Source organism: Copadichromis virginalis, linkage group LG9, assembly GCF_057382275.1.
Source record: "Copadichromis virginalis isolate Kocher_CV1m ecotype Utaka linkage group LG9, C_Virginalis_male_GT1.1, whole genome shotgun sequence".
Classification (NCBI taxonomy): domain Eukaryota; kingdom Metazoa; phylum Chordata; class Actinopteri; order Cichliformes; family Cichlidae; genus Copadichromis; species Copadichromis virginalis.
Window position 1 is genome coordinate 14,549,278 of NC_140626.1, and position 19,928 is coordinate 14,569,205.

General features: G+C 40.1%; 2 long non-coding RNA genes across 2 annotated transcripts; both read right to left on the reverse strand.

Annotated features, from left to right (window-relative positions):
• Positions 1–568: 568 nt before the first annotated feature.
• Positions 569–2,148, reverse strand: LOC146701609 (uncharacterized). The gene is made up of 2 exons (XR_014922210.1): positions 2,023–2,148; positions 569–1,697 (listed from the first exon to the last, which is right to left on the reverse strand). It is a non-coding gene; the product is annotated as an uncharacterized LOC146701609 (long non-coding RNA).
• Positions 2,149–2,188: 40 nt separating this feature from the next.
• LOC146701610 (uncharacterized) lies at positions 2,189–17,958 on the reverse strand. Its single transcript, XR_014922209.1, has 3 exons — positions 17,660–17,958; positions 6,725–6,827; positions 2,189–2,787 (listed from the first exon to the last, which is right to left on the reverse strand). It is a non-coding gene; the product is annotated as an uncharacterized LOC146701610 (long non-coding RNA).
• Between the last annotated feature and the right edge of the window lie 1,970 nt (positions 17,959–19,928).

Here is a 19,928-nt window from a genome sequence, read left to right on the forward strand (position 1 = left end):
TGGTAATGCCCATTATTGTAATGCTTTTTTAAGATGAGCAAAACTTTCTTTTACTTTGGGTTAGCTGGGATAAGTGATGGATGGAGGGAATTTTACTTCAGCCACAGAAATCCTAAACAGGAAGGAGGAGCAGAGTTACAGTGGATCACTATCCAGCAGGGAAACAAGATTTATTTCAATTTCTTGGCCATGAGTGAGATTTACTAAGTGGGCAAATTAGGGTGACGATACCGTTCAAGAGTGATCTATTAATAGTGCACCAATTTACATTCAGAGATGCACGCAGCCAGTTCAACCAGTGACGTTTTGGTATAAGGGATAAATCTTCTGACCGAACCTGCTGGGACTGTGTGAGGTCCTGAGGCTAAGAGTAAGGATTTATCCACAGGAGAGCTGCGTTCTTACAAACCATCCCACTGTGTAAACCTGACATCTGTGGAACAGCTGAGCTGTATGATGTGTACAAGGACACAAAACATTATTTACCATCAGATCCCGAGCCCTCCATGTGTTAATCAAGAAACTGCTGCTGTGCTACATCCATAAATAATGAATAAATTAGGAGCTAAAGCTAAAAGGACAGTTTATTTGTACCATCTTCATGTCAACACATTCAAGAACATCACAGATGAAAGAAACATTAAAAACTTCCACACTACATAAAGCAAGAAAAATAGTTTCTTCCTTTCTGTAGAAAAACAGAAACATCAAACACCTCCAAGACTCTCTTTGAAAGAACTGAAAACCTTTATTCTCATGGTCCAATCATGAGTGAACTCCCCGATGAAGCCTTGTGTGCTAAAACATGTCAGAGTTTTAAAGGTTAAACATGAGTTTCCAAAACGTTTTGCTGGAGAACAATGAACTATTTGACTGAGTTTCAATTATTTATAGACGAGCAAAACCAGGACAGAGAAAAAAGGACAAAACTGACTCAGTAAAACGACAGAAAATAAGATCCCATGTAAATCTGTATTATGTAGAAGTTCAGCCCAGCAACCAGTTCAGTTCAACACAAGTTTAAATGATTCTATCTGAACTCTGTGGAGCCTGATCTCAAGCTTTTTGAGTCTGACACTGAAACCAGAGGATCTTTCTGTCTCTTCAGATTCACTGTGATCCAGTTATGGGAGTGATTTCAGCCCTGAGTGATCACGCTGATGTTTGCACAGAGCAGACAATGAGGTGAATGTTTGGGCACATTGGTAACAGTGAAACAGTTTATTAGTAACGTGGGATCGTTTGTGTTCGGAGTATGAACTGAGATTCCTGAAGCTCTTGTCACACTGGTCACAGCTGTAGTTTCCTTCCATGTGTGTACGTTCATGCCTGTTACGATGACCTGAATCTGAGAAGCTTCTGTCACAGTGTCTGCACTTGTATGGTTTCTCTCCTGTGTGGACTCGTTTGTGTCTTTTAAGCTTATTTGTAGTGGTGAAGGATGACCCACACTGATCACAGAGGTGCTTTTTAACCCCACTGTGAATCAGTTCATGCCGTTTTAAGTCACCTGATGTGGGGAAGCTTCTCCCACATTCTTTGCAGTATTTCAGTTTGTCTCCAGTGTGTCTACGTTGATGTCTTTTTAGGGTCTTTTGCTGAATGAAAGTTTTTCCACAGAGGTCACAACGAAAGTCTTTCCCACCACCACGGTGATGACAGGGTTGAGAACTGGATCCATCTGTGTCGCTCTGCTTCTAAACAAAGACACAAAGACAGTGTAAGTCAGTCCTTCAACATTTTTACCCTGAACGTCGCCTGAAATAAAGAGCATCTCTGCAGACGTCCAATTACAGTTGACTGTTTCAGTTAACACACTCAGTTTACTGGGCTGCAATAACTACAATACTACCACCATAATACTACAGTAATACTAAAATCATAACTGACATGAAAATCTGAATAATCACTCAGAGCTGCTTTTCCATGCAGTAGAATTGCTAACATGCTAACACAGTTTAATGAGCAGAGTTGTTCCAAACAGTCAGGCTAAAATGACAAGATAACAATATAAATACATACCTCACAGTAACTGCACTTGTAGAGTCTCTTTCTGGTGTGGATCTGTTGGTGTTCTCTCAGGTAACGTGGAGCTTTAAAAGTCTTCTCACACAGGTCACATTTATAAGGTCTCTCATCCGTGTGGCTAAACATGTGTTGTTGTAACTGTGTGTGAGTTATAAACTCTTTGCCACACTGTTCACAGCAGTACACATCATGTCTGGTGTGAATGCGTAGGTGTCTATTTCGGTGCTCTTGCCGGCTGAAAGTTTTTCCACAGATGTCACAGCTGTATGCCTTAATTCCAGAGTGGGTAACTAGATGATTCTGTAAGCTCCTGCTGTGAGTAAAAGCTCTGCCACACTGATCACAGCTGTATGCCTTAATTCCAGAGTGGGTAACTAGATGATTCTGTAAGCTCCTGCTGTGAGTAAAAGCTCTGCCACACTGATCACAGCTGTATGCCTTAATTCCAGAGTGGGTAACTAGATGATTCTGTAAGCTCCTGCTGTGAGTAAAAGCTCTGCCACACTGATCACAGCTGTACGCTTTAACTCCACTGTGGATGAGATGGTGTTGTTTTAGGGATTCCTTCCAGGAAAAAGACTTTCCACACAAGTCACAGCTGAACGGTCTCTCTCCAGTGTGGATGACCTGATGCTGTTTTAGATTAGCCTTCTCAGTAAAACCCTTCCCACACTCGTCACAGGTGTGTTTTTTCTCTCCCTTTCTTCTGTGAGGTTTGTCGGCCTCCTGAGAGCGCTGACTTCTCGCTCCATGTTGGTCCTGCAGTGACAGAGATACAAACAGAGGCAGTGAGTGAAATGCAGTCGTGGAACAAACTCAACCTTCAAACTCCCTCCATTAACACTAGTTTTAAACCTGAAGGTGGAGTGTGGCACCAAACACCTTAAAGGTCTCTTATCCCCACCTGCTGGTAGTTCTAACACATTACATCCAACCTGCTGTTAAAAATAATTCATGACTGTTCAAACACTAAAATCATGCCCATCCCTCGTGATTGCACGCACACATGCACACACACTTTTATATTATTTTATAATTTATATTATAGTGTAGTTTCCTATTACATATTTCTTTAATTTTTATAGATTTATACATAATTATTCAGTGATATTAAATCGTATTTTTGTTTATTTAAAAAGAACCCCATTAGCTTCCACAACAGATGTTGCTCATCTTCCGTCAAATACTATCACATAAAATATTATACAATAAAGTGGATTCAAGATATCCACATGATTTGGCTCTTACATCCACAATGAGGTTTCACAATTGTTAAAATATAAGCAATCAATAATAACAATATAATAATAATATCAATAACATTCAGGCACATTACACAAATTTCAAAAACAAATCATCTCTTACAATATTTACAACAACTAAAAGCTCTGTGAATCGGCTTTTAAGTATGGAAGCCCGTTTCCGCCACTAAATAAAAACAAAACAGCTAGTATCCATAAGTTGAAATTTTGAGAAATATAACTCGAAACTTCGAGTTAGCTCTGCCAATCAAAAATATAGGTGAATGAGGTCGCTTTCTTGTTACCCGGAAGCACATGGCAGAGGAACGTGCACTCAAAAACGGATCCCAACAAATTGGCGCTTTCGCGAGTACGTTTGCTGATAGTAACACCATGTGATTCAGCTAATAACACAGGGATTTCATCATTTGTGAAGCCAGGCTGAAAACACTCAGCAATCTGTGCATTCACGACTGGATGTAAGCTTAGTTGTAGCATTTGTAGCTGAGGGCTTCAGCTTCCGGGTAACGAGGAAATGACGTCATTCACATATATTACTGATTGGCAGCGCTAACTCGAAATTTCGAGTTAATAACTCAAAATTTTGAGAAAAGTAACTTGAAATTTTGAGTTATGGATCCTTTTTTTTTTTTTTTTTCCATAGTTAAGTGTTCATTGAAGCTTTGAATAGTTTGAATAATTCTCTAATTTTATAAGGCAATTTATTCCACTTAAAAGTTGCTCTAAATGTAACAGTTTTACAAAAAGTTACTTTTAACTCGAGCATTTACTAAATTGCAGTTTGTTGAAAACTGTGTAATATGATTATGTATTTCATCTGGATACTGCAGCTGAGCAGAAATAAATGTGGTGTGTTTAAGAGAATTGCTTTCTTTATAAATACAAGTAAGCCATAGAATATTTTAGTCTGTACAGGAAGCCAAGAAAGTTGATAATACATTTTATCAATATTATTATAGTATGAACATCTTAACACTAATCTGGACGCTTTATTCTGGACTAACTGAAGTCTGTTAAGATCTGTCTTATTAGCTGCTGACCAAATGATTGAACAATACTCCAGATGAGACATTACTAGTGCATTAATGACATCTTTCATAATTGAAGTGATACAGAAAGAGCATTTCATAGCCATAGCTATGCCTTGTCCCATTTTCTTAAAAACAATTGATGTGCTGAGACCATGAAAGGTGGTGATTTATGGTAACGCCGAGTAGTTTCATCTGGGTGACGTGTTCTAACACTGGCTATGGAAAGACTCAGTTGTGGGCTGTTGACTAATCTGCTTCTAATTAACAGATTTGGATTTAGATACATTTAAAATCATGTTGTTTTTACTTATCCAGTCAAACACATTCAGCAAATTTTGTTGTGACACGTTGGTCAATTCAGAGTTGTCACTGGCTGAATAAAACATGGTGGAATCATTGGCATACCCAAGATTAAGCCAAGACATATTGCAGATCATCAGTGAAAACTGAATAGAGAAGTGGAGCGAGCCAGCTGCCTTGGGGTAAACCGCAGTTCATAACTGAGAAATAACCATTGTTAGATTTGTATTGTTGATTGTCATTTATGCTTAGAAATATTTAACCATATATGCTTAGAGGTGTATAATCATTTGTAGATTGAAAGAATGTCTCATCCTAGGAGGTCTGTAACAGCTCTGTGTAGCATGAAGGGGGAGTGCGTTCACTCCCTCTACAGAGTGTTCCGGCGTAGATCACACCTCCTAGGAGAGGTCATATCTTTTCTTATTGATTTATGGTATAGCAAGCACACGTATATCTGTTTAAGTATAAGAGCCTTTTGTTCAGATGGACCGCTAGACTCCTGGCACCAGCTTTGGGGAGTCTTCACAGGGTCACATCTGGATCTCACACACACACACACACACACACACACACATACACACACACACACATACACCCACATACACAGGCAAGGTACTCTTTGTGTGTATGTAGACGTCATATGTTAATGAACCGATGCATATTCATGTAACCTCAATAAAAGAACAGTGGTACGGGAGAGCGGGCGAGAGCAACTGGGGTCAAGCGAAGGAACGGCGTTTGTCCGGTCTCTCCCGTGCACGAGTACCATGAAGAACTTTGCCTACTTGTGTCTTGCTTTGCAGTGTAATTATATTGTCCTCAACGTTCCAGCGGATAGGTTCAAGCTACAAACCTATCAACCATTACAATAAACCTTCTGCTATCTTCTGTCCAAATAATTTTTTTCCAGCACAAAGCAGCTGGTGAAAATCCATAACATTTTAGTTTATCAATCAAAAGATCAAAATTTATCAAATCAAATGCAAGAAAAATGTCTGATTGTAACCTAAGGGGTTTTTTTTACATTAAGGAAAAGGCACCAAACATCAAACCAATTTAAGCCTAAACAGTAACACATGAAAGTAGAGCAGGGCGATATAACCAAAAATATTTATCACGATATACATTTGAAAATTTGCGATAACAATATAACTGACGATATAATTGAGGCGAGACAAAATACTTTACAACTCCACAACTTTATTAGTGCAAAAAAATCCATCAATATATTTTCACTTAAACAAGCAGCTGTTTTTTATGTGTATTAAAGTTATATAAAAATGTAACAGTGCAAATGCAAATTGCTTGCTGAGAGTTTAACCAAAAGGATTTTCCAGAGGAAATTGGCTGACATTTGCATTTGCACTGTTAAATTTTAATACACATAAAAAAAAAAAAAAAGCTGCTTGTTTACGGGCTCAAAATGTGGTCATAAATATTTTGTACTTGTAAAAAAGATTTGTGCGTGCGTAAAAAAGATTTGTGTGCGGACTTAGAAAAAAAACCCCTGCAAGTTACAAGTGCGGATTTTGACCCTATTTTTCTTCCTTTCATCTGATTGGTCAATCACAAATGTAACAATCCAATCAGAGAACAGATGGGTTTGGCTGTCGGAGGGGCGCTTTTTTTGAACTGCAGGTCTTTGAAGGGAATAAATGCCCTTTTACATGCCAACCCAGCGTTTTCCTTCATCACCACGAAAGAAATCTGATTGACCAATCAGATGAAAGGAAGAAAAATAGGGTCAAAATCCGCATTTGTAACTTGCAGGGGTTTTTTTTCTAAGTCCGCACACAAATCTTTTTTACGCACACACAAATCTTTTTTACGCACACACAAATCTTTTTTACGCACACACAAATTCTTTTTACACATACAAATCTTTTTTACAAGTACAAAATATTTATGACCACATTTTGAGCCCATAGTTCTTTAAGTGCAAATACATTGATGGGGTTTTTTTTTGCACTAATAAAGTTGTGGAGTTGTAAAGTATTTTGTCTTGCATCAATTATATCATCAGTTATATTGTTATCGCAAATTTTCAAATGTATATCGTGATAAATATTTTTGGTCATATCGCCCAGCTCTGTCTGTCACCTTCTGTGTTGAGCTCATTGTTTCCTCTGTAGTGGCTGAGCTGAGTCCAAGTAGCTGAAAATGTTCCTCTGCTGCTCCGTCAGACTCTTCTCCTGCTGATCAGCTGGGACACAAAACAGATCTTTGTTAGGCTCCACACTGCACTGAAGAGTCAAAGTGTCTCATATGTTCATCTGACAAAAAAACAAATTTTTGCTTCCCGAGGTGGGCAAACAGACACAAAAGGTTTGAGCACCGATACCAAATTTAGCAGTATGCAGACCAGTAGCAGGAGAGACTGAGGCCTGTTATTGGAATCAAATGCCCAGTGAGCCGACACAACGATTTGCAGCGTTAAGACAAAGACAGCTGAGTTTTATCCTGGAATACATTTATTTTACATTTTCTTGAAATGTTTTTCATTGTAGCACTTTTACCTCACACTAGGAGTGCAACGATACACAAAATTCACAGTTCAGTCGGTTCGATACTTTGGTGTCACGGTTCAATATTTTTTTAGAGACAAAAATTTTCATGCCTTTTTAATTTGTCATTTATTAAAATTATAAATATATATTTTAACTCAAAAGTACAGTTTTTAAATTTAATGTTGATGAAACAACAAAAATAAATAAATAAATAAATCTGATTGAGGAATCACTCATCTTTGGAAAAGAGAGTTTATTACAGAGAAATGGCTCTTTCCAAAATAAAAGCTATACTATACTCTTCTTCTGGCTATATTCTCAGCAGCATATTAAACATATCAGGTCCCTATAAGGAGAATCATGTGCTAACAGCTGTCTAAATCAGTCTGTAAAGTTTGTGGCATGCGTGCTTGTTGTTTTTGTCTGCTTCCACTTGTCTTTGCACTAGGATGATGTCGGCATAAATGTGCAGTCATATTCGTTGTGTTCCCACTAGTGCTGTCAGCGTTAATCTCGTTAAAATGACGTTAACGCCACAAATCTCCCTTAACGAGTTACCATGGATCGCCCCGTGTGTGGGGCTGGACGGCGTCAACACATTAACAAGCTAACTGCGCTAACACACTAGTTCCCACCAATTGAGCATTGCGTGGCACAGCCGACATACTGTTTTACTTTTGTCCATGACGCGCTTACCATCAGGGTCATGCTTCACATGAAAATCAAGACAGTTCCAAACACCAGATCTGAATGAGGGTGGGGGAGCTTCAATTTCGGGTAGCATTGAGGCAGTTGCCATGTTGCAACGAGCTTAGCTTCTGTCTTGCTAGCTTGCGCTACGCTCAGTGGATCTGCACTCGACAGTGCAGCCTAGGCGTAGTAGTCGAACGCAGATGCACTGAGCGCTCAACACTAGGGATGGGTATCGTTTAGGTTTTATCCGATACCGGTGCCAAACCGGTACTTTTGAAACCGTGCCGGTGCTTAAACGGTGCTCAAACCGGTGCTTAAAGAATGGAGAACACAAAATTGGTCCAAAAACCTCATGTTCAGCTGTTTTTTGTAAAAAGATAACAATTTTAGCCTTTTCTACAGCTATGAGGCATATATGGTATCACTCTTGGCTGGAAGCAGTGCTTAAACAATGAAGGAAAAAAAACAAAAAAACAAAAAACAAAAAAAAAAACAAACACACAAACTTTGTCCAAAAACCTCTCATGTTTAACTGTTTTCCACTTTTTCTTTGGTCATTTTAGCCTTTTTGGCCAGGGTGAAGGGAGTATCTGCCATCAAACAAGAAGACAGCCGCATGTAGCTATGATGATGTTTGCTAGTTCACCTTACATGCATTAATGTAATAACGTGGTTAGCCTACTCAACGTGAATTACACACGAACAACATTAAGCTACTCATGCTGAGAAGAACGGCTGCTGCTGCTGCCATCATCTCGAAATATATATATTCTTCCGTGTAAGATGGTGCCGGTGTGCATGGCTCGCCGTCCACGGTTGTCGGATCCACTTTTGCTCTGCGTGTTTCTATTGTTTTCGTCACTTTTATTGAACAACGCTGACTCTCTATTGACCTACGATCGTGAAGCTCTGTTAAATATTCGATTTGCCACAGAGAATTTGGGAAGGACTAACGCTGATGGACAGGACTTTTTTCTACCTCTGCTACTATCTGGAGTACCGCATCACCTGGATTACACCCCTACCACATCTCATAAGAGGAAGCGCTTTAAACGTCGGGGAAAACGTAGCGGGCTACTCGTGAAACTGAAATCATATTTGGCTCTTTCATCTGGCAGTAACAGATTAGTTTCCGAATGCACTCTGACTGAATTCAGACCTTTGCACTGGCGTTTTGTCTCCTGTCGCTTCCTGGAACCTATTGGCACCTGGCTGGTACCTGTTGTCGGCTTGGCTGAAGAGATTCAGCATTCCCGCCTTCTCTTACCTCATCTTCGCTGCGGTGGAGCGAATTCGCGGAATCTTCGGCAACTGAAACAGGTTCCCTGGATGGCTGTCACCGGTCTGACGGACCCTACCAGGTTTGCCCTTGTAATGAAGTTGATTTACCGTTGTTTTTTTGTCATTGATATTTGATCTATTTGTAGTCGACCAGGTGACAACAACAACGTCGAGAAAACATCTATTTATAGTTGACCATCATTCGGCGCTGGCCACCATCAAAAAGCCATCGATCTGTAGTTGAGCGTTAAATTGCATTGCAACTGAGCGCGTATAAAGTACCGGAGAAAGTAGATTTATTGTTCTTTTGTTATCAATGACTTTTGGTCTAGTGCACCAGCTTTAAAAAATCGTGTCGACATGCAATTTATGTATAGTTGACCGGGAAATTAAAGCAGCGATCACTTGGACTATTCTGCAGCACCCCTATCACATTGGTACATCCCTCCAGGTAACCATTGTCTTGTACAGTAGAGGAGGACATTAGATTTACTCTCAGCGGAATTGACCGGAGAAGGCATCAGTTCATGTACTGCACTGGCCTGCACCACGATTAGTATAAGGTAAGAATGAATGAATTTTTTTCTATTCGTTATTTCCACGGTTGCATTTGAATAACAGCAAAAAAAAGAAAGAAAAAAAAGGAAAAAAAAACTCGTTAATGTACAGTTTCGGACAAAATGTGGGAGCCTGAAACTGTGTCTACTTTCATCTTACAATCTGGCAACAAATAAATTGCACTGCAAACAAAGTCTATCAACAAAGAAAACATTTTCGTTTCATACTTTGCTGTTATAATCCCTTACAAAGCTAGCTTTAACGCGTCGAGGATTCCTTTGTTCTTGCCATCGCCTCGGCGCTTGACCCAGACTTTCGCTCTGTAGTTGCTTTTTAGCATAGTACTACAAAAAAATTAAATCTGTGATATATAATTGATAAACGTAAAGGTAACTGTATAAATGTGTTCAATGACTTTGTTACTTTTAATGATTGGAGAGCACCCGCTTCAATTCGCACTCAATTCAAACTTTACGTTGCACGCTCACCTAACTTGTGTTTGCACCTTTTGTCCACACGTAAACTGCGTTTTCGTTAACTGAAAACTGAGATTTTTAAAGAAGTGTTAAGGTTCAAATATTGATGAAGGAGAGTACAAACAACCATGGTCCAGAAGATCTTGGTCAAAACAATTGATTTTAATGAATACACGCGTGGGAAGACCAGTGCCTGTTCGCAGACAGGAACGGTTCTCTGACTTAATCAAAGCATACACAGATTTTTATAGCATCAGGGTTTGAATTAATGACGCCCCTTCATACGTCACAGACAGAATATATACATACGTCAAATCAAAAGCACAATGACTTTTAACACGGTTTAAAAGAACGTTGTCTTCTATCTCGTCTGGAACACGAGCCCCACATCCTGCCAGACGCTGTTCCTCTTTCTTGCAGAGACAACAAGAAACTGTTCCTCTTTCCAGAGACAAACATGACCAACTTCTCACCTATAAATGAGTCTAACTAATGTGTGTGCGTATATGTGTATGTCACCTCTTGCCTACTAACGCTCACTAACTGTATGTGTGTCTCGCCCTTAAATGCTCTCTCATCTCACCCGTTGCACTTCTGACCTTTCACCAGAACAGAGGCTCATCCTTATGTGTAACTAGACTTGTAGTCAAGACCGCCTAATCCGAGACCAAGACAAGACCAAGACCAGAGGGTATCGAGACCAAGACAAGACCAAGACCAGGGGGGTATCGAGACCAAGACAAGACCAAGACCAGAGGGTATCGAGACCAAGACAAGACCAAGAACAAGTTGAGACGAGACCAAGACCGAGACCGAGTCAAGACGAGACCAAGACCAAGACCGAGACCGAGACAAAAAAAGTCTTTAAACTGCAGCCAGATGCTATTCTATGCAGGACACCTTAAACTAGTTTTTTTAATTAAGCAGCAAGGCAGAACAAAGTCGGGCCTGTATCAAGACACAGGGACTAAACCCCAATTCAACCAGACCCAGAACTGATCCGGAATTAAAACAGGACTACAACAGTTCAAAATCAGGGCCCTATTTCAGGAAGCCGGTTTAGAAAACTCAGAGTGAAAAACGATACTCAGGGTTGAGTAACCCCGAACTGTCCAACTCGGAATATTCGGTTTCAGAAAGGCTGATAACAATTAGTTCAATCAACGCGGAGTTGCTTTAACCTCGAGTTAAGCGCGCGCACGAGGATACATAAAGCCCTGATTAGTGGAGCACAGATTAAGCGAGTCACCATGGAGACGGAGGGAAAGAAGGCGCGGTCAACGTACCTTACAGCGCTTGAGGCCGAAATTCTGATGGCAGCATATGCCGATAACATGCAAATTTTGCAGGAAAAAAGTAACACAGCCTCAGCTGCAAAACAAAGGGAGCATGCATGGCAAAACATAGCTGACAGAGTCAATGCGTGAGTGTTAATTTAAACATTGATCTAGGGATTTCCACCCATTTAACACGTTATTTTATTATATTTTATTTTATTTTTTATCTCATACATTTTATTTTGTGATGTGATGTGAGCGCAGGTGCAACCCAACAGGCCCCAAACGTGCCTGGCAGCAAGTAAAAATGAAATATAAAAATATAGTCCAAACAGGTAAGGTGTAATTGTATTATGAGCCATAGTGCTTGGTCTGTTTGTCCGATGTAAATCAATTGCAGTTAGAGGCTACATTAATTTTCTTTCTGTAAGCACTTATTGAAATTATCTGAGCACATTACAAGTACATATTTGATTACTCTGTATGCTCAAATGTGACCCGTTATAGCCAACAGAAAAAAAGCAGAGGCCCGAAAAACAGGTGGGGGTCCTCCACCACCACCACTCACAGAGGCTGAGCAGTTGGCTTCCACATTTGTGATAATGGGAACACCACAAACAAGTACAGGAGACGTTTCAGTGCAACTGTAACATTCCTGACTGCCCGACAGACGGTAGCCTTGGAAACGTGCTCAGCATCACCAATATTATACAGAAAGCTCCCGTTTGCAAAAAACCGAAGTGCGATACAAATAATATGTACAGAACTGAGAGAATGTCCGCGATGTGTCACATGAGCAATATTAGGCCTGAGGATGTTATTCAAATGAATTATAGATTGTGCTGAGAAACGGTGACGTTCACACAGAAAATCATCAGGAAATGATAAAATGTCCAAACGCGCTCTAATCACTCTCTCCCAGCGGAGAGCTCTGCGGAGAATTTGGGCTTCAACATCTACTGGCTCTTCAAGGAAGGAGCACGCCATGTCTGACACTTCCTACAGTCAGGTTTCCGACACAGAGGCGGAGAACGTCAGGGTTAGTTGAAGTAAACCTGCTAGGGGGCAAGTTAGCTTCACGGAGTGTGTCGTCATAGTAACTCACTCAGGATTAATCTAAACTCGCTTTGTGAAACCGAAAACCCAGAGTTTTCGTTAACTCAGGGTATACTTACTCAGAGTTTGCACTAAACCGGCTTCCTGAAATAGGGCCCAGGACTACTGAGGACTTAACCAAGACAGAACCAGAATCAGAACTAGATGATAGTAGCACTAAAAATCATCATAGACCTGCACTACACTTATTTTTTAATTCTACCAAAGTACAATATTTAGATTGAGAAAAGTTTATATAATTATTTAGCCTTGTTGTGCAAACAAGCTGCATAACTTAATAAATATAGAATTTGAAAAGTAACAAATGGTATCTAAAAAGAAACACTAGGTACTAGATACATGTTCTGATGAGTTTTGGCAAACAACCATTTGACTAACATGTGTGTCTCACCTGCTCTTGTTCCATCTCTGTTCTGTCGTCATTCTCTCTCTCCCTCTCTGCTCCTCTCTCTCCCTCTCTGTTCCTCTCTCTCCCTCTCTGCTCCTCTCTCTCCCTCTCTGCTCCTCTCTCTCCCTCTCTGCTCCTCTCTCTCCCTCTCTGCTCCTCTCTCTCCCTCTTTGTGCTGACAAGCCAAACACCAACATCATCAAATATACAGTTGAAACCACATATTTATGTACTCTTCAGATAAAAACACAAACACTTTTTTAATTGTAACATCAAATCAGACTAAATGTTTATTTTTTTAGATTGATAAATATAAAAAACATATTTGTTAACTTTAAGAGTAAAGAGAGAAACTATCTGTATTTCTTAATTGCAAATGGCACCAAATTGTATTCAAAATTGAGCCACACTTATGGAGCTCCACAGTTCTTTTCCTGGTGTTTTGGTTGACATCTCTTGATTTTCCCATGTCACAGAAACAGGCTCTGTGTTTTGCCTTATATGCATCCACAGCTGTGCCACCAATTTACTCACATGGACTCTACTAACCTATCAGAAGCTTCTTCAGCTCAGAATCGAATCGTCTGGAGTTTTCTTATTAATTAACAATAAACTTAGTGTATATGTACTCCTAAATTTCATGAAAGTGATTAAAATAGACAGCTCCCTCTTTTTATTCTGACATTTAACTAATTCAAAAGATATTTCAACATTTATTTATCTAAAACAAAAGTTTACTCTAAATTGATGTTTAACAGCAAAAAAAGTTTTTATGTTTTCTCCATAAAGTGTATGTAAATATCTGGTTTCAACTGTGAATATACTGCTGTGTATTGAAATTCCTCTTGTTTTGCATAGATATACTGAACAACATCCAAAGCACAATATATAAAATAACATCTACCTGAGTTTTTTCTTTGAAAGAAGCTCCTTATGTCCATTGTTGTGTTCATCAGTACACAATTGAAACCGATTTAGAGAGTTTGTTTAGCCGTGGAGGGAAACAACTGAAAATATGAAATGTAAGCTAAGACTCTCTAAAAAATCAGCATTGCTGTTCGGCTTTTTATTTATCCATTTGTTGATTCACTCGAAGAGCAAGTAACGCAACCAAGTGATCAGTTTGATATCAATCTTTTGTGATACACCGTCATATTTACATTATTAGTTCAGTACGAATGATTTGCTTTGGTACCTGGTCAAACTTAAGCTCTCCTCTGTCTGCAGCAAACTCGCAGGCAGCAGCTTCTCCCCCCTCGCTCACATGGGTGCTGTGCTCAGTCGCCTAGTGCCTGAGCTCGGATCATACCAAAATTAGGGGGAATTTACGACGGTGCGCTCTGTGCTTCGTGTGTTGTTTTTGTTTTATACAGTTGTCAGTCAGGCATCTAACTAAAAAAATTACACTCCAAAAGACCCCATGCTTCTGAAAAAATGACACGGGCTTAAGCCCAGTAAGCCACCCCCCCCACTCCGCTGATGGTTGACTCCAAATCTTCCGAACACTATGTCGATTTGAGAACGCAAGACCGAAACAGCGAGACCAAGACCAAGACAAAAGTCCGTCGAGACCAAGACGAGACCAAGACCACGTAAAAGTGGTCTCGAGACATCCAACTCTATGTGTAACAACCTAACTGAAACTATATGTACTATATTGAATAAATGTTCTAATCAAGAACCTCTACTAAAAGCTTAATAAAAGAATATAAAAGTATACCAGACAATTTGAATAACCTAGTAATTCAAATAGCCTCGTCTAACCAGCTCCTCAGAATAACTTGTTTCATTTCTGCAAAGCCTGCAACTTCCTGTCAGCCTGCAACTTAGTCTTTCTGAAAGACACACACACTGTTTAAACATCTGAATGCAATATCAATACTGTAAATTATATTATTAATGCAATGGTAATGATGATGATTATTTAACAATAGTAGTAAAATAATTTCCCTGATCTCCACAGAAGCCTGCTAGGGTGGATATTTTCGAAAACTCCGTTTTAGCATTTACGTGTGGACGAGGAAAACGGAGAAAACGCAGCGTCAAAGGTGTGCGCCTATTTTGACGTCACACTGTGCGCCACGTTTTTGTCTTGGTGCCATGAATTCCTACAATGGCAGACTTAGACAAAATACTGTTAATTTTACTATCTTCAGTGTTTAAATGCTTACATATGCACACGCAGTTACTGTCCCTTCACACATAGGACTCGGTTCAGCTTCTATGAGCCGTCTTTGTATCTAGTTTTCCCTCCTTATTGACATTGTGCCCTATTTTTCCTCTTTTTTTCAGATCTGATTTGGTAACTACCATCCACTTAACAAAAATTAACTTTTTCTAAACAGCCCTCACCACTCCGCAGTCTTCCCCCCAGCCCACTGACAGCGAGCATCATAATGCCCCGCCCAGCTTCCGGCACCTTTCGCCACTCTGGCAGAACACACAAAATGACACAGCTTTGCGATCTCCCCAGCATGCAGAGTCTGATGTCGAGGACTTCCCTATAGATGGTATGCTTTTCAAATTGTTTTAAAGCTGAATCACAATGTCATTGTGCTCTTATCTTCAAAGCACAAATTTATACTCCTGAATGTCATCTTGTTGTGATTTTTTTCTGTAGAGTCCAGAGACTCTGTGAGGCCACTATTACAAGGCAAGTTTGAAAATCTTGGAATTTCAGATTTTACATGGTATAAATGGTAAATGGCCTGTATTTGTACAGCGCTTTAACTAGTCCCTAAGGACCCCAAAGCGCTTTACACATTCAGTCATCCACCCATTCACACACAATTCACACACTGGTGATGGCAGCTACATATACAAATATCAAATATATGTGACAGGCAAAAACTAGCAAACACTTTTAGCAGTTAGAACAACTTATACTTGAATGCAGAATGTTACACCATCATTTATGGATATATTAGTTTTTCGCCTCTCACTGCTTAAGCCATTAATCTTTCTAGAATTGTTCTTTGAAACAGATGCGACCTCACAAAAGATGTTAACTATGCTGTCAGACCGGACCAGAGCAGTTAATGAACTCCGTGAGGAGGTCAGAGCCATCCGCCATCCCTGCTGCAATGAATCGGTAGATGCTGGGGTACTGCCTCTGGATTTGCCCTTGCACAACATTGAGGAGCTAAACAATGCAGAGGCAGCTCTTAGATCACAAGAGGCAAATAAGGCAATGGTAAGTATATAAAGGTTATGTACACTTTGTAACTATAAAGTGTAATAGCTGTCAGATGTGATTTAAATACATAACGACGGCATGTTGATTATACACACAAGCACTTGCATACACATTTAAGACACGAGACACGCTAATTACATCTCTTAAAATGTGTCTATAGGTGAGACGCTTTGCCTTGATTGGAGGGACCACACTGGAGGTGCGAGTCCGCTGTGTAATGGCTTATGCCATTACAAACGAGCCTCGGTACTCAACTGGGCAGGGAAAAAAACCAAGGACCAGACAAAGCAAAAAAGGGCATTTAAAGATACCAAACATGCATCTGCACAGCGCTGTAAGTTTTACCGTTTATTGTAGTTTTATGAGCCTAAAGTGAACAATAAAGGGATCAATTGATCTGCTGGGTGTGTTTCACATTTCCTGTCCAGTTTTTGCTATATTACTTTGTCTTTCTTAATAACAAGACTTTCATGTCCGGTTAATCTGGAGATGGAGTCTTTGGTCTTCAGCTTGTTTAGTCCTCAGGTTGTAGTTTGTACAGCCCGAAGACCCCCATGTTTATTTTGTTTTAAAGGATACACGACACACCATGCTAAGACTTATCACTTTTTCCGCTCATAGCTCTTTGGGAATCAAATGCGGCAGTTTGCAGATTTACGCCTGGTAACTTTCATGTTTATCAGCCTAGGAGTTTACATACTTTCTCCCCGCTGAAGACAGTTAACAAGAGCTTATTCATGTGCTCTAATTCACTTTTTTTGTTTGTGTGTGTATTTTTGTCCTAGATGGCCTGACGCAGCAGTTAGGGGCAAACTCTATGTCCGAGTTTGTCTTTGCACAAGCAGTCCAAAAATGGCTCCGATACGCCCCAGATCGTATGGGTGGCGCAGGACGCACATCATCCATCCGCATCCTGGAGTAAAAATTACAAACTTATGTGAAACTACTGAAAAAAAGAAAAAAGCCGGTCCTGCTATGGGCTGAACCATTTGTTACTGATGGAGGGGGGGGGGGGGGGGGGGGGGGGACACTATGCAATATATTCAGTTTTAACATTTATATTCACAGCTGACTGTAACTACGCTCAAACTGTTAATGCTATCTTATTTTAATAAACAACACTTTCATATGCAAAACTGGGGTGGCACTTGGGGTGGCAAGGGATCATTTTAGGGTGGCACTTGCCACCCTTCTAGATCCGCTCCCACAATGCATTGCGGCGTGACGTCAGCTTCAAAGCCCTATACCGATGCTTGAGAGCGCGCGTGTGATGCAAGTATGTGTAGAGTGTTGAGCGCGTGATCAGTGGTGAGAAAAACAAATCACGAAACGTGACCTTTCTTTACTCGTGGCTCACTTGCACTTCTAATCTGTTCGTTTGCACACTTACACACACACAGCTGTGGTCTCCTGTTTTGCTACACTCTGGAGAGCCTCGCCTTTAACGGTCTCCTCTCACAGAGAGCAACAGAAAACTTCATTCAGAAAACTTCGAAAAACTCGAGATTGACTGAACTCAGTTCAAAGTTACCTTGACACTTACCTTTAGATGTGAGAGGTAGCGATGGTCCGCTTGAAGCTGACGCTCCGGTGCGTGTGTGAAAAAGATCAACACGCTGCTTCAGAAGCACTGTGTCGAGGCTTGATTCGTTTGGCCAGAGTCACGTGATTAGTGACGTCTGAAGCGTCATTTAGAACGTACTTTTTTACTGAACTTTATTGAACACACAATAAGTATACAACATACAAATAGATGAAGTTTAAGAAAGAACAGAACATGAACATACAAAACCAGGGGTAAAAAAAATAATTATATGAGTACGTGAGTCTCTTTTAAATGTTACCATATAGTGACTGGCTGGGTAACATTTATGAAGAATTTTATATGAGATTTCCTTCACCTTGTTTACAATTAGATATTTATGGGATCATCCAGACGGTCTTCCAGGTGATATCTGGAACATGTCGGTTCCAGTAAGATATTATATATATGGGAGAGACACGATATATTCTTGGAATAAACTACGTATTCTCTTATTGCTGTTACCAAGTTCCTGTGAAAAGCAGATTTTTCCCACTGCTGACTCAGCTGGATCAGAGAGAGTGACTGAGGTAGATATTGAACTGTCAGTGTTTTTATATAACATTAAAGTACCTGAGGGTATGGCACCAAGCACCATTGAGAATTCCCAAACACTGATGGGAAAATTATATAGTGTAAGGAATTCATTGTAAGTAAGTAGTGCTCCCTCTTTATTAACCAGCTGAGCCACCAATAGGATCCCATTTTGGACCCAAGTTTCCAGGAAAAGTGATTTGTTTTGAAATAAAATATCTCTGTTGTTCCAGATGAGTTATATGTGTGGTGAGAAGTTGTGTTTATAAATGAGGGTCCATGCTAAGAGGACCTGCTTATGGTTTTTCCATATAAAATTAAAGAGCATGCGGTCGATGTCTTTACTAATTTTCACGACAGCGTGTACCAGTTCCCACGAATATCCAACAACCTCGCACAGCCATTGAAGTGGAGTGGACCAACATTCCACAGGCCACAATTGACAATCTGATAGACTCCATGCGACGATGTGTTGCACTGCATGAGGCAAATGGTGGTCACACCAGATACTGACCGGTTCTGGGTCCCCAGACCCCCAATAGCGCAAAAAACTGCACATTCCAGGGTGGCCTTTTGTTGTGGGCAGTCTGAGGTACACCTGTGCACTACTCATGATGTCAGATCAGCATCCTGATGTGGCACACCTGTGAGGTGGGATGGATTATCTCAATATGGCAGATGTGCCCACTACCACACATTTGGACTGATTTGTGACCACTGTTTGGGAGGGATGGTTATATTGTGTATCTGGAATGAATTTTAGGTCTCTACATCCATCCCATGGGGAATGGGAGCAGTAACAAAGGTGTTGCGTTTATATTTTTGTTGAGTGTAGATCCAAAACCAGTCTAATGTTATTAGAAATGTGTCTGTTTCTCATAAAGCCTGATTGTGTCTCATCGATAATTGTATCCAAGAACTCTTTAATTCTGTTAGCAAGTACTAAAGCCATAATCTCATAGTCATTATTGAGCAGACAGACGGGTCTCCAATTATCAATAAGAAGTAAGTCTTTGTTTGGCTTTGGAATAAGTGTTATGAGACCCTGAGTAAGAGTAGGAGGGAGGGTGTTATTCTCCATACTTTCTATGAAAACCTGCAGTAAGAACGCAGCCAGGAGATTAGAAAATGATGTATAAAACTCTGCAGTTGAACCATCTGTGCCAGGAGATTTGTTGGCCTTAAGTGCAGAAATAGAATTACAAACTCCCTCCACAGTCAGAGGGCTGTCACAGAGACTTCTATCTTCCACAACAATAGTTTTTAGGTTTTTAATATTATTGAGAAACAGTGTTGAGACATCCTCATCATAGTTTGAGTTGTACAGTTTAGTATAGAATTTGGCACAGAAATGTGAAATTTCTCTAGGATTGTCAGAGACAATGCCATTAATATTTAGTTGGTTTTGGATCTGTATTTTTCAAGCCTGAAAAAGCAGAATTTTGTTCTCTCTCCTCCAGCCACCTCTTCCTGGATCTTACAAAAGCACCCTCAGCCTTGCATCGATATATATTAGCGTATTGTCTGTCTTGTTTTAATATTGGTTTAAAATGGAGCACTGTAACAAAAAATAATTTCCCCCAGGGATCAATAAAGTATTCTGATTCTGATTCTGATTCTGATATAAACCGTCCAATTTATTTTGAAGGTCTAGTAAAGTTAATTTATCTTCCTCTGAGATTTCTTCTGGGGATTT